This window comes from Rhagoletis pomonella, unplaced genomic scaffold (assembly GCF_013731165.1).
Source record: "Rhagoletis pomonella isolate Grant_MI unplaced genomic scaffold, Rhpom_1.0 Rhpom_scaffold_00005, whole genome shotgun sequence".
NCBI lineage: Eukaryota > Metazoa > Arthropoda > Insecta > Diptera > Tephritidae > Rhagoletis > Rhagoletis pomonella.
In genome coordinates, this window is record NW_023458559.1 from 74747714 (window position 1) to 74757906 (window position 10193).

The following is a 10193-nucleotide window of genomic DNA, read 5'->3' on the forward strand; positions in this document are numbered from 1 at the left end:
TGAAGATGAAGATGAAGACGAAGACGAAGATGAAGATGAAGATGAAGGTGAAGATAAGAATTGAGATTGAGACTAAGATACATTTTCAAGTAATAATAAACTAAGCAACTCATTATAATGGTCTGGATAAATGCACAGACCACATTTTTTCCGCATTCAAAATTCAGCCGTTGCACTGACACGCAAAAAAAAGGTGATCGGTACATTCAACCAGACCCACCTACCGACATGTATTTCGACGCGCTGAATACGAATCTGAGGTCCATTTGACTCGTACAACCTCAAAATTGCGAATTTTTGACCTCATGATTTTTACAATTAACTCGAAATTTAGGAGGTGTAGGAGTCAAACCGACACCAGATTCGGATTCAGTGGGTCGAGCTACATACATGTCGGTAGGTGTGTCTGATGAAAAGACACACAACTTTTCATTGTGTGCCGGTTTTATAAAAAAAAGGTAAATTAAATTAATGGAACTTTTTTCTATAAAGTATGACTTTTTCCGCGCGTAGGGAGTACACGCACTCAGTTTTTTTTTTATTTTTAATTATTGTTTAAAAAGATTGGTATAATCGGATGTTGTTAAACAGAGTTATTGAATATTCATTTATAAGAATTTTGCGTTTGTATGTACATATGTATTATCCTACATAGGAATGTCTACACACATTTAACGCACATGCGTAAGCGAACGCAAATACCACTAAGCAACCCAACAAATACTTACGTACATATGTATGTATGTATGTACGTACAAATGTACACTGCTATGCATAAAAATAGACAGACGTATTTCCGCGAAATCGAAATGAATAAAGAAGGATGTCCACTCACCGATTACAATTTCAAGAACTGTTAGAGAACACCTTCACTACCACTACAGCTGGGTGGCAAACAGGATACAAAAGCGCACAAATACACGCAAGTACTGCTAAGGAGCACTAGTATAAGAGTGTAGAATTACATATAATGCCGGATTTGAGTTGCGTATAACATTTGGACTTTATATAGGCAGCGTTAAAAATATGTATTGTATGTAATTATAATTGTTTTTATATTTGTAAATTTTTTACTTTTCATAAAAATATTTTTAGATTATTTTTCACTTTTTTGGGATTATTTATTTTCTTTTTATTATTTTAATTTTTCTTCAAAATCAAATTATTGATTATATAAATACACAAACAGGATTTGCAACTTCAGCTCACTTAATGCATATATCAATAGAGGCAACGCTGCTGGCTGGCACGTTCACTGGCTAAAACAAGAAATAATAAGTACTTCACTGCTTCTTTTGCTACTTGAAAACTTCTTAGATTGCAAATCGATAGCAATTATTAGCGCAAAACTTTATAAAATTTTAATTTTCGCTTTTGTTTGCATCAAAAATTGCTTGTAAAAAACAATCTTCCACTTTTCAAACCGTAAATTTCTGTTTCGATTTTTTACACTTGCTGGAATTTTAGCCAAGAATCACAGCGTTTCGCCACTTCAGCATAGATTTTGCCTATCCGTTTGCCAAATTCACCATGGTTGTCGTTGACTTTTTCCTTAGCTCCTTCTTATTTAACTTCTTCTTCTTCCACCGCTTATACCACCAACCACTACCACTTTGTGTAGCACTTTGCTGGTGCTTTCGTTGTTGTTGCTTTACGCCAACATAAAATCAATACTGGCCACATACCACATTTTTCAATTCACTTTTCTGCACATCGCAAAATTTGCAAAACTATACGAATTAGTTTCATATAAAACTGCTTGAATATTTTATTTAAAAATTTTTCACTCTGAACATTAAATCAACAATTTTATTAAATTTTTTTTTATATGCAACTCTATACCGCAAATACGCGTGCAATCCACTAAGCATTTATTCCGTGTATTCCGCGTGCTCTCCGGCGCCGACGATTACTAGTTCCACTGGCCAAAGTAGGCAAAGAACCAAGCCATGTTGGTTGCCACTGAAGCTGTTGTCTCAACCGCTGTTGTTGTTGTTGTTGTTTTTGTTGCAGTCATTAATGTTTGGCCAAATCGATAGATTGCGCAGTGGTGAGTGGTAAGAAAAAAATTATGGGAAACTGTTTGCCATATTGGTGGTGGCTCTTGTGCTTCCTGAGAGCGCCCATATGCCATGTACAAGTACATAAATCCAGTTTTGTGTGTTGAGACTGTTGCTCAAATCCAGTTTTGAGAGACCAACAACAAAAGTCAGTAGCATACACACATACACAACAAAAGGTAGAACCATGCGCAGTAACGTCATTTCCCACAATGGTTAGTTGTAGAAAAGAAAAATATTACTAAGTTGCAGGTTTACTGCCACTAAACCTTCAATACACCCCCCACCACCACCACCCCCTCTCTGGTGACTTGTTGTCATGGCGTTGTGTGGTGAAAATATCTTCGCTGATATGTTGCTGCAGTAAGATTGAGGCTGGCTTGTTTTGCTGGCTAGCTTGCCATCACACAACCAGCCGAGCTGCAGTGCGTCGAGTTTATTTGAGCTAAGTTTTTACCAACACAACTGTAGAGTAAAAAAACATGTTCATGTGCATAGGTATGTATGTACATTAGATCGCACCGAAAAAAAAGTTCGCCGTACACCGCTGAGATTTAAGTAGTTTTGCAAAGCAATTTCGATTTTTATTTTATTTTTCGGCATTTATAGTCGAAACTTAAAGTATGAGGTACCGATGTGTTTTCTGTTAAGTACCCCGTTCTAGTACTACATACATACATACTAAAGTTTGTAGCTTTTTGCCGAGAAAATGTATTACAATGAAGATCCGTTTACTACGATTCATAGTCATGAATCGAAGCGCCCAACATTGTAAGGCGCTTGCCGTTTTGAAATCAGCATTTGTTTACTTGTTTGTGCTGTAAATAAAAATTATTTGTCATTTCAATAGGAAATAATTGAAAATGAACTATTTCGTGCGTTCACGCAATATTTCAAGGCAGAAATATTTTTAGAAGTGTTTAGGTGATACATACCAATCGACTTCTTTTTTCCACCGAGAATCAAAGTTGAAAATAAATTTTTATTTGTAATTGTTATGCAAATTTATAAAAAATAACAATTATTTTTGATTTTTTTTATAAATTCAAAATAAAAGTATTGTATACGTATGATTTAAAAAATAAAAGTGACTGATTTTTGTTTATGACTTTTGTAAATAAAACTCTTGAATAACTGTTATCTAAGACATTTAATTTGAGAATAAAAAATGACTATTATTTGCAAATTATGTAGATAAATATCAAAAATAATTGTTATTTTGGATTTATAAAATAAAAGTCAGAAATAACTGTTATTTGAGGAGTAATTAAATAAAAGTAAAAAAATAACTGTTAAAGAGCGATTTCTTTAATAAAAGTTGTAACTGTTACGGTGCCTGATGATGACTGTACCACCGAAAAAATTAAAAAGGCAAACTTTTTCGTTTGTTTGTAAGGTGGTACGGCCTAATGTATATACATACATACAAATGCACTAACATACATATGTATGTATGAATGTATTTGTAAAAATCTCGTTTGTATTTTCGCCAATAAAACCAACTCCAATTAAACACCTTAAACAGCAACAATATAAGTATGTGTGTATGTATGTGCATGAAATGCAACTGCAGCATGATTTAACAGTGGGCTATGCAAATACTTTTTTAAATTAAATAAGTTTTTATTTACAGTGTTTGTATGTTTATTGTAGAAAGTGAATATTAATTTTTTGTTTTATTTTGTACCGTAAGCAGTCCAAAAACGTAGGTAGCCAATGGCAAACCACTGAGTGCACAATATGAAGACGACGCACAATACAAGTTGGGGGGAAGCGATAATAATAGGAGGTTTTAACAAAATAAACATCACTCTAGCTTTGTAAAAGTGAAATTGAAACTCCTTGGTCTTAAAAAAAAGAAAGCTAAAATAATGAAATACTACCTAGATGTGAAGCACGTATTCTTATCTGTATCGCTCGTACTTGTAGAGTTGTATTTCTAATGCAAAAATATTTTTAGAAAGAGGACTTTCAATTATGTTGTAAAAATTTTCTAAGAATCTTACCTGAAGTTATAACAATGAAAATAAGTAAATTTGGGTCATACTTGAGCAATGGACACAGATAGTATCTTGTACCATAAAGTCATAAATGCATATTTCAAGGCGCTAAAGCAGATGTAAATTAAGCAGATGTCGCTACTGCTTGGGAAATGGGCAACGGATTTTTAAATAAGGATTTTATGAATGTGAAAATATGTCAGTGCGTGTGTGAGTATGTTTGACGCTCTTACACGCTAAAACAGCCGGATATATTTCAATGAAAATCGGCGCACAGATAGGTTATAACCTGGATTAACATATAGAATATTTTTTAAAGACAGTTGCCACCTTTTTAAAGAGTTGAAATCAATTAATTATTAAGTTAAGTAAGACATTGCAACAATGTGACGGTTAACCGAAAAAAGTTCTGGAACGATTTATTTCGAAAATATTTTTGAGGGCGTTGCCATCTGTTAAAAAAGTTAAAATCAATTGAATTAACATGTTAAACAACGGGGGTTTAAGAAATGCAATTTAGTTAGCCTGTTATATAAAAAATTCAAATATGTATGGGTATCAAACGAAAGAGGTTTTAAGAAAGTTGTATCTATTTCGCAAATATTTTTGAAGAGGGTTGCCACCAGCTTAGGAATTTAACATCAATTTTATTGAAAAGTTAAATGAAAACTTATTAATATAATAAATGTGAAAGTTTGTGTGGCACACAGAGAGCTTATGACCTGGATTAACATATGTATATGTTTTATATCTTCTGATGGGAGTTGCCACCTGCTGAAAAAGTTAGATTCTATGTTAAGTTGTAAGTTCAACAAAGTTTTACAAAATGTACAAAACGGATGCCAAAGCACCGATATTGAAAAACGCTTTATAATAAAAACATTTTTAAGAGGATTCCCACCTATTTTAAAAGTTAACTTAAATTTTATTTTTAAGCTGAATGTAGTATTACAATATGGGTGGCAAATGAATGAGGTTAAAGAAAACTTTATTTTGAAAACTTTTTGCAGTGGGTTGCCATCTGTTTAAAATTCAATCCCATTTTTTTATAAATATAATAATGTACTACAGTGTGAATGTCAATAATAAGAAAGAATTCTTTCGTAAATATTTTTAAAGAGCGTTGTCACTTATTTTAATTTGAGAAGTTTTTAAAAAGGTTGACACCTGTTTTATATGACTAGTTTGTGCTTTTATGCAGATACATTTTTTAAAAGAAAAGCCACCTTTAAAATTATTTCAAAAGGATACAGTACAAAGATAGCTATGAAAGGCTGGTTAAGTTAAACCGAACTTGACGTTGGCGAAGCTGCGGACAAAAGTTAGGACAATATATTTTTTTATAAAATAAGTTTTGGATCTATAAACTCTTGAAACGAACTCGATGCTTAACTTCTTAAGTAATTTGATATTGTAAAGGTAGGCCATGATCTTTATGAATCTTCTGATTTAGCTGATTTGGACTTGAAGCTCAACTAAAAATTAGATAAAATATACGTTAAAAAATAAGATTAAACAGATTTTGGAGAAAACAGTTCAACTTTTATTTTGATTTATTTACAGGATCAGCGCAGCATCTAATTGTGTTCAATCATGTAAACAGCTACATAGTCGAAACGCAATGTAACTCATTTTGGAAATTGTTTCATGTTTCATGAAAGTATAAAATTTTAAGTACCAGTTTTTTCCACCACTGTACCACTGTGACGCCTTTTCAAAATAATGCACTCGATTCTGTATTATGTTCAATAATTCCCATCATGTGAATATTGCATACCTGTAAACATGCTGACAACGCGGCATACACTCGACAAGGGATCTTCGCATAGACACGCTAATACGAGGGATGTTTCCAAAGTTCTAGGAACTGTGCTATAATTAAATTACCTATAGGCAATTTTATTGGTGCCAGACAAGTCTTGATGGGTTTATGCAACTATCTAGTGCAATAGTGTTCAGTCTGATTTAGGTGTTCGACTGATATAGGCGCGTTCTCATAGCAATGTTTTTGTAACCATGGAAGACGCAGTAAAATCTCAAAGAGGAATAACGTTTTTTTCTTTTTTTTTTGTGGAAAGAAGGTGTGAAAACATCAGAAATTATTCAACGGACCACTGCGACAGGCACTTGTCAAAAAACGGCCTGGAATGTTGCATAAGCGTCCGTGATTGCAATGTTTTGAAGGATTTACGATGGGAATTACAGCCACACTAATTACCCCAACTCCCCCGGATCTTGCACCCAGTGATTATCATATGTGCCCAGATTTGAAAAAAAAATCTTTGAAAGTTTAACTGAAGTAAAACGTGCCATAATTAGGTGGATTGAGGAGACACCGAAAAAGTTCTTTGAGGACAGCTTAAGAAAATTAGTTTATCTTTGGGGCAAATGTATTCAGTTAAATGGAGATTATGTTGAACACTACATTGCAGTATTGACGAAAATTAAAAAATAATAAAAATTATAGCTAAATTCCCAGAACTTTGGAAATATCCCTGGTACCTATATGTACAAATTTTCAAGTAGTGAGTGTGTATATAGTCCGTCCATAGAATCCAAATACATATATGTATGTATGTAGTACTATTACATTTATGCACATATTCTCTCTTTATATGTAGTCATCTGCATTCTACCACTATTGTTTTGTACTTAACTTGTCTTGTATGTATGTCAGGTAGATGGGTTAACGCAATGACAAGTGGAACACAAATATTCGAGTCCAATTGTGTTATGTGTGCGAAACTCACCACTGTACCGGGATATTCTACATGTATGTATATAAAAAATACATCTTTGGAATTTGCATATACATATGTGTATGAAGTATGTATCTAAGCTGCCAGGTTAAAAACGATGACTCCATTTTACATGTTTTTCAACTTCGTTGATTTAACCAAATTACACGGTGTTACAAATTAAAAAAAAATGCACGAACTTTTTAAGTCACCTAAAAAAGGTCGAAATTCACGAAACTGTTTCCAAAATTTTTCAAACACCCCCAAATTCTCAACCTATTCTTCAAAAACCATATTAGCATTACTTCCGGCACTAAAGAATTTCTAGTTCTGTTAATTTTTAACCAATTTTTGATTTTTTCGTGGATTTAGAAAGTAGAATATTTCTACTATTTAAATAAATAATAAGGTTTGTGAGCACATTGTAAATATGTGGAAAATTTTTGGAATAAATCTGAAATTTAGACCAATTTATATTATTTTATCCACTCTACCACATGTTTTGCCAAAATTTCATAAGAAAAAAAATAAGTGCGTCTGGGCCACACTGCAGAAGTAAAACTTATATGTATTGATATATATTATATTACAACTTGAAACTTAATCAACTGGACACCATTCTCATACATCATCTACCTGTTGTGCTCTCTGCCAGAATACTTCTTTGAAAGTTAAATCCCTCAGAATGTTCTGTTTGGCTTTAGCGGGTAGGGCATCCATGCATGTGCTCATACTGTGGCCACATTGAGCCTAGGCCCCTTTCCTGTTTAGAGCTACGGAATCACACTCAACGAGGAGGTGCGATGATACTTCCTTTGGACGAGTCACAAAAGCGAAAAATATGTTCAGCTAAATTTCAATATCTTGTAGAGAAAACCTGCGGTCATTTCTAAGTTGATCCTTTGTGAGGTTGATTAGGAGCTGGAATCTTTTCAGATCTTATTCCACCAATAGACACTATGAATGGTGCAGTCCTGCTGAGCATTGTTTGTGTTTTGAATTTAATGCAATGTAATAAGTTCTATGGGTGCAAGAAAAATAAGGGATATCGCGACCTAGAAGATCTTTAGTATATCTACGATGGTTGCTAACCCTGGCAGCCCAAGATGTTATCAGTCTCCCTAATAAAAGCTAAACGTATCTTGGTAGACGAATTCCTGACATTAAGGGCATCGACTGTGGAAGAACTGAAGTGTTGCAGTTGTAGTCTGGTTAATGCTGGACAATCACACATAATGTGCTCCGACGTCACTTCGTATTCAAGGCAAAAACGGCAATCCCTATCCGAGAAAAGACCGATCCGGCGCATGTGAGAGGTGATAGCGGCTAGTTGGGTAACCAATAAGCAACTTGATTTTGGACCTGTTCCATAGATTTATATCTTTCCTAGCAAAAGGATAATCAAAAAAGTCTGGTTTATTTAAGGCCGCCTACCTCTCCCCAATACTTACTGTGTTCTAAGTTTACCCACGCGACGATTATGAGCCTCGGGGAGGACAATGTGAGTCCACAGCATGGTTACGGCCCCACAAGTACAGACGAAATCCGCCTCGTTACCTACGATCACGAACTATCCTGGCATAGTAATGACGTATTCCTTGCTGCCAAGAATTCTATATTGTCAAAGCACTGCTTGATGTGCCTGGAGGTGATTGTCCTATTGTATAGAGCCCTTATGACCACCTGGTTGTCTGAAGTGATAACTAGAAACCCTGCTCAGGGTTCAGTCTTGCACAAACTGAGACTGCTAGTACCTGGTAACACCGTGGACCAAGATCACATTGCAATAGAAATTTCGGTGCCAGATCCAAAGACACTCGCACCTGCTCTGCCCTCTATCTTTGATCCGTCTGTGTACCAGTGTACATATCTTGGACCTAGTTCAGGTAAACCATTTGACCAGACATGTCGGTCTGGAATTTCCTTCCAAAGCAGATTTCCTATGGAATAGCGTCGGAGGATCCGTAAATTCGACGTGAACGAGAAATAACACCTCCCTGTGGACACTCCCTAATGGCTCTGATATTCACAGAGCTGTTGCCTAGAGAAGATGTCATATCACGGAGCACTGTATCCTTCCGACAGTGGAAAGATCTATGCCTCATTGAACCAATGCCTTTGAGATATATCCATGGGCGGTGTTATCAAAATCTCCCTCCATGTCCAGAAAGCCACATAAGACAACCTCCTTAAAATCGAGGGTCCTTTCGATCTTACTAACCAAGCACTGTTGGGCAGAATGTGTAATGGGGTTGCGTGTCTCAGCTTATCGCTAATATGTAGGTCTAGCATTCGTTCGACGGTCTTTAAGATGAAGGAAGTTAAGTTAATAGGTCTGTATGATTTTGGTGAGTCGAGGTGCCTGTTGCCCGCTTAGGAATAAATAAGACGGATACCTTCCTCCAAGAATACGATATGAATCCCCAAGAACAACTTGCACCAAATAGACAGAACAGCGGCTCGATGATGTCATTAATGCATCTCTCAACTAATGTCGGATATATGCCATCTCTGCCTGCAACGTTGAAAGGTTCAAAGGGCTCTGTCGCCCACAGTACTTTTGCCCTGTCAAAGATGGAGCCAGACTTGTTAGGACTTCAACCTTTGGGGAACGTAAGAGGAATTTTCTCCGATGATATTTATATCCACCGTCCAGTAGGCCACCGCTTTTCTGACTAATCTGTCAAATCCTCACAGGAGTTAAGTTTCTTTGTACCTGAAAACGGAGACTCTTGTCTCATTCCTGAGTTCTTATCTAATGGTCTTTGGGCGCACCGCCAGCAAACGTCCACAAGTCTGCGACGATATGATCGCCGCTACTCTCGCTGATCAGCTTAACTTTCAGATTTTTTATTTACCTGAATACATACACTTTTGACTGACTACACACAAGCGTTGAATGTCATGGTACTAAGTGCAAAACTATAAGACGAGACTCAACCAACCACTTAATCCTGAACATACATACATATCGTCCCCTCAATATAACAATAGCGTATGTGCTCATACGCCATTATTTTTTTATTGCATATTTAGAATCTCCATCATTGATTCTATGTCTGGTCAAAATTTCGTCAAATTCTACTTCCACAAAGTGGGTCAAAATGTCATTGGACAAAATGGTGTATAATTTCTTGTTCAAAAATTTCCTTCAAACAAAAAAAAACAAAAACTTTAAACTCGATTTTCTCAAAACCCAAAAAAAATTATACGCTATTGTTATATTGAGGGGACGATATGTATGTATCAGTCGTGCAAGTTCCCTAAACGGTACTTCGCAATAGTGAAAAAAAAAAATTAAAAAGTAAACTACGCCTGGTTTTTGCTGTAAAAATTTAAAGTCAAAAACTTGAATTAATCGGCAAAATTTAATTCCGATATTTTCTTTTAGATTT

The 10193-nt window shown here is 35.3% G+C and overlaps 1 protein-coding gene across 1 annotated transcript in view; it reads right to left on the reverse strand.

Annotated features, from left to right (window-relative positions):
- LOC118739528 (mitogen-activated protein kinase kinase kinase 13-like) overlaps positions 1 to 1092 on the reverse strand; it is a 37343-nt gene extending 36251 nt beyond the window's left edge. Inside the window, exon 1 of the mRNA XM_036470899.1 lies at positions 836 to 1092. The gene's annotated coding sequence lies outside the window, so the exon portion shown is untranslated. The remainder of the gene's footprint in view (positions 1 to 835) is intronic.
- Positions 1093 to 10193: the final 9101 nt, after the last annotated feature.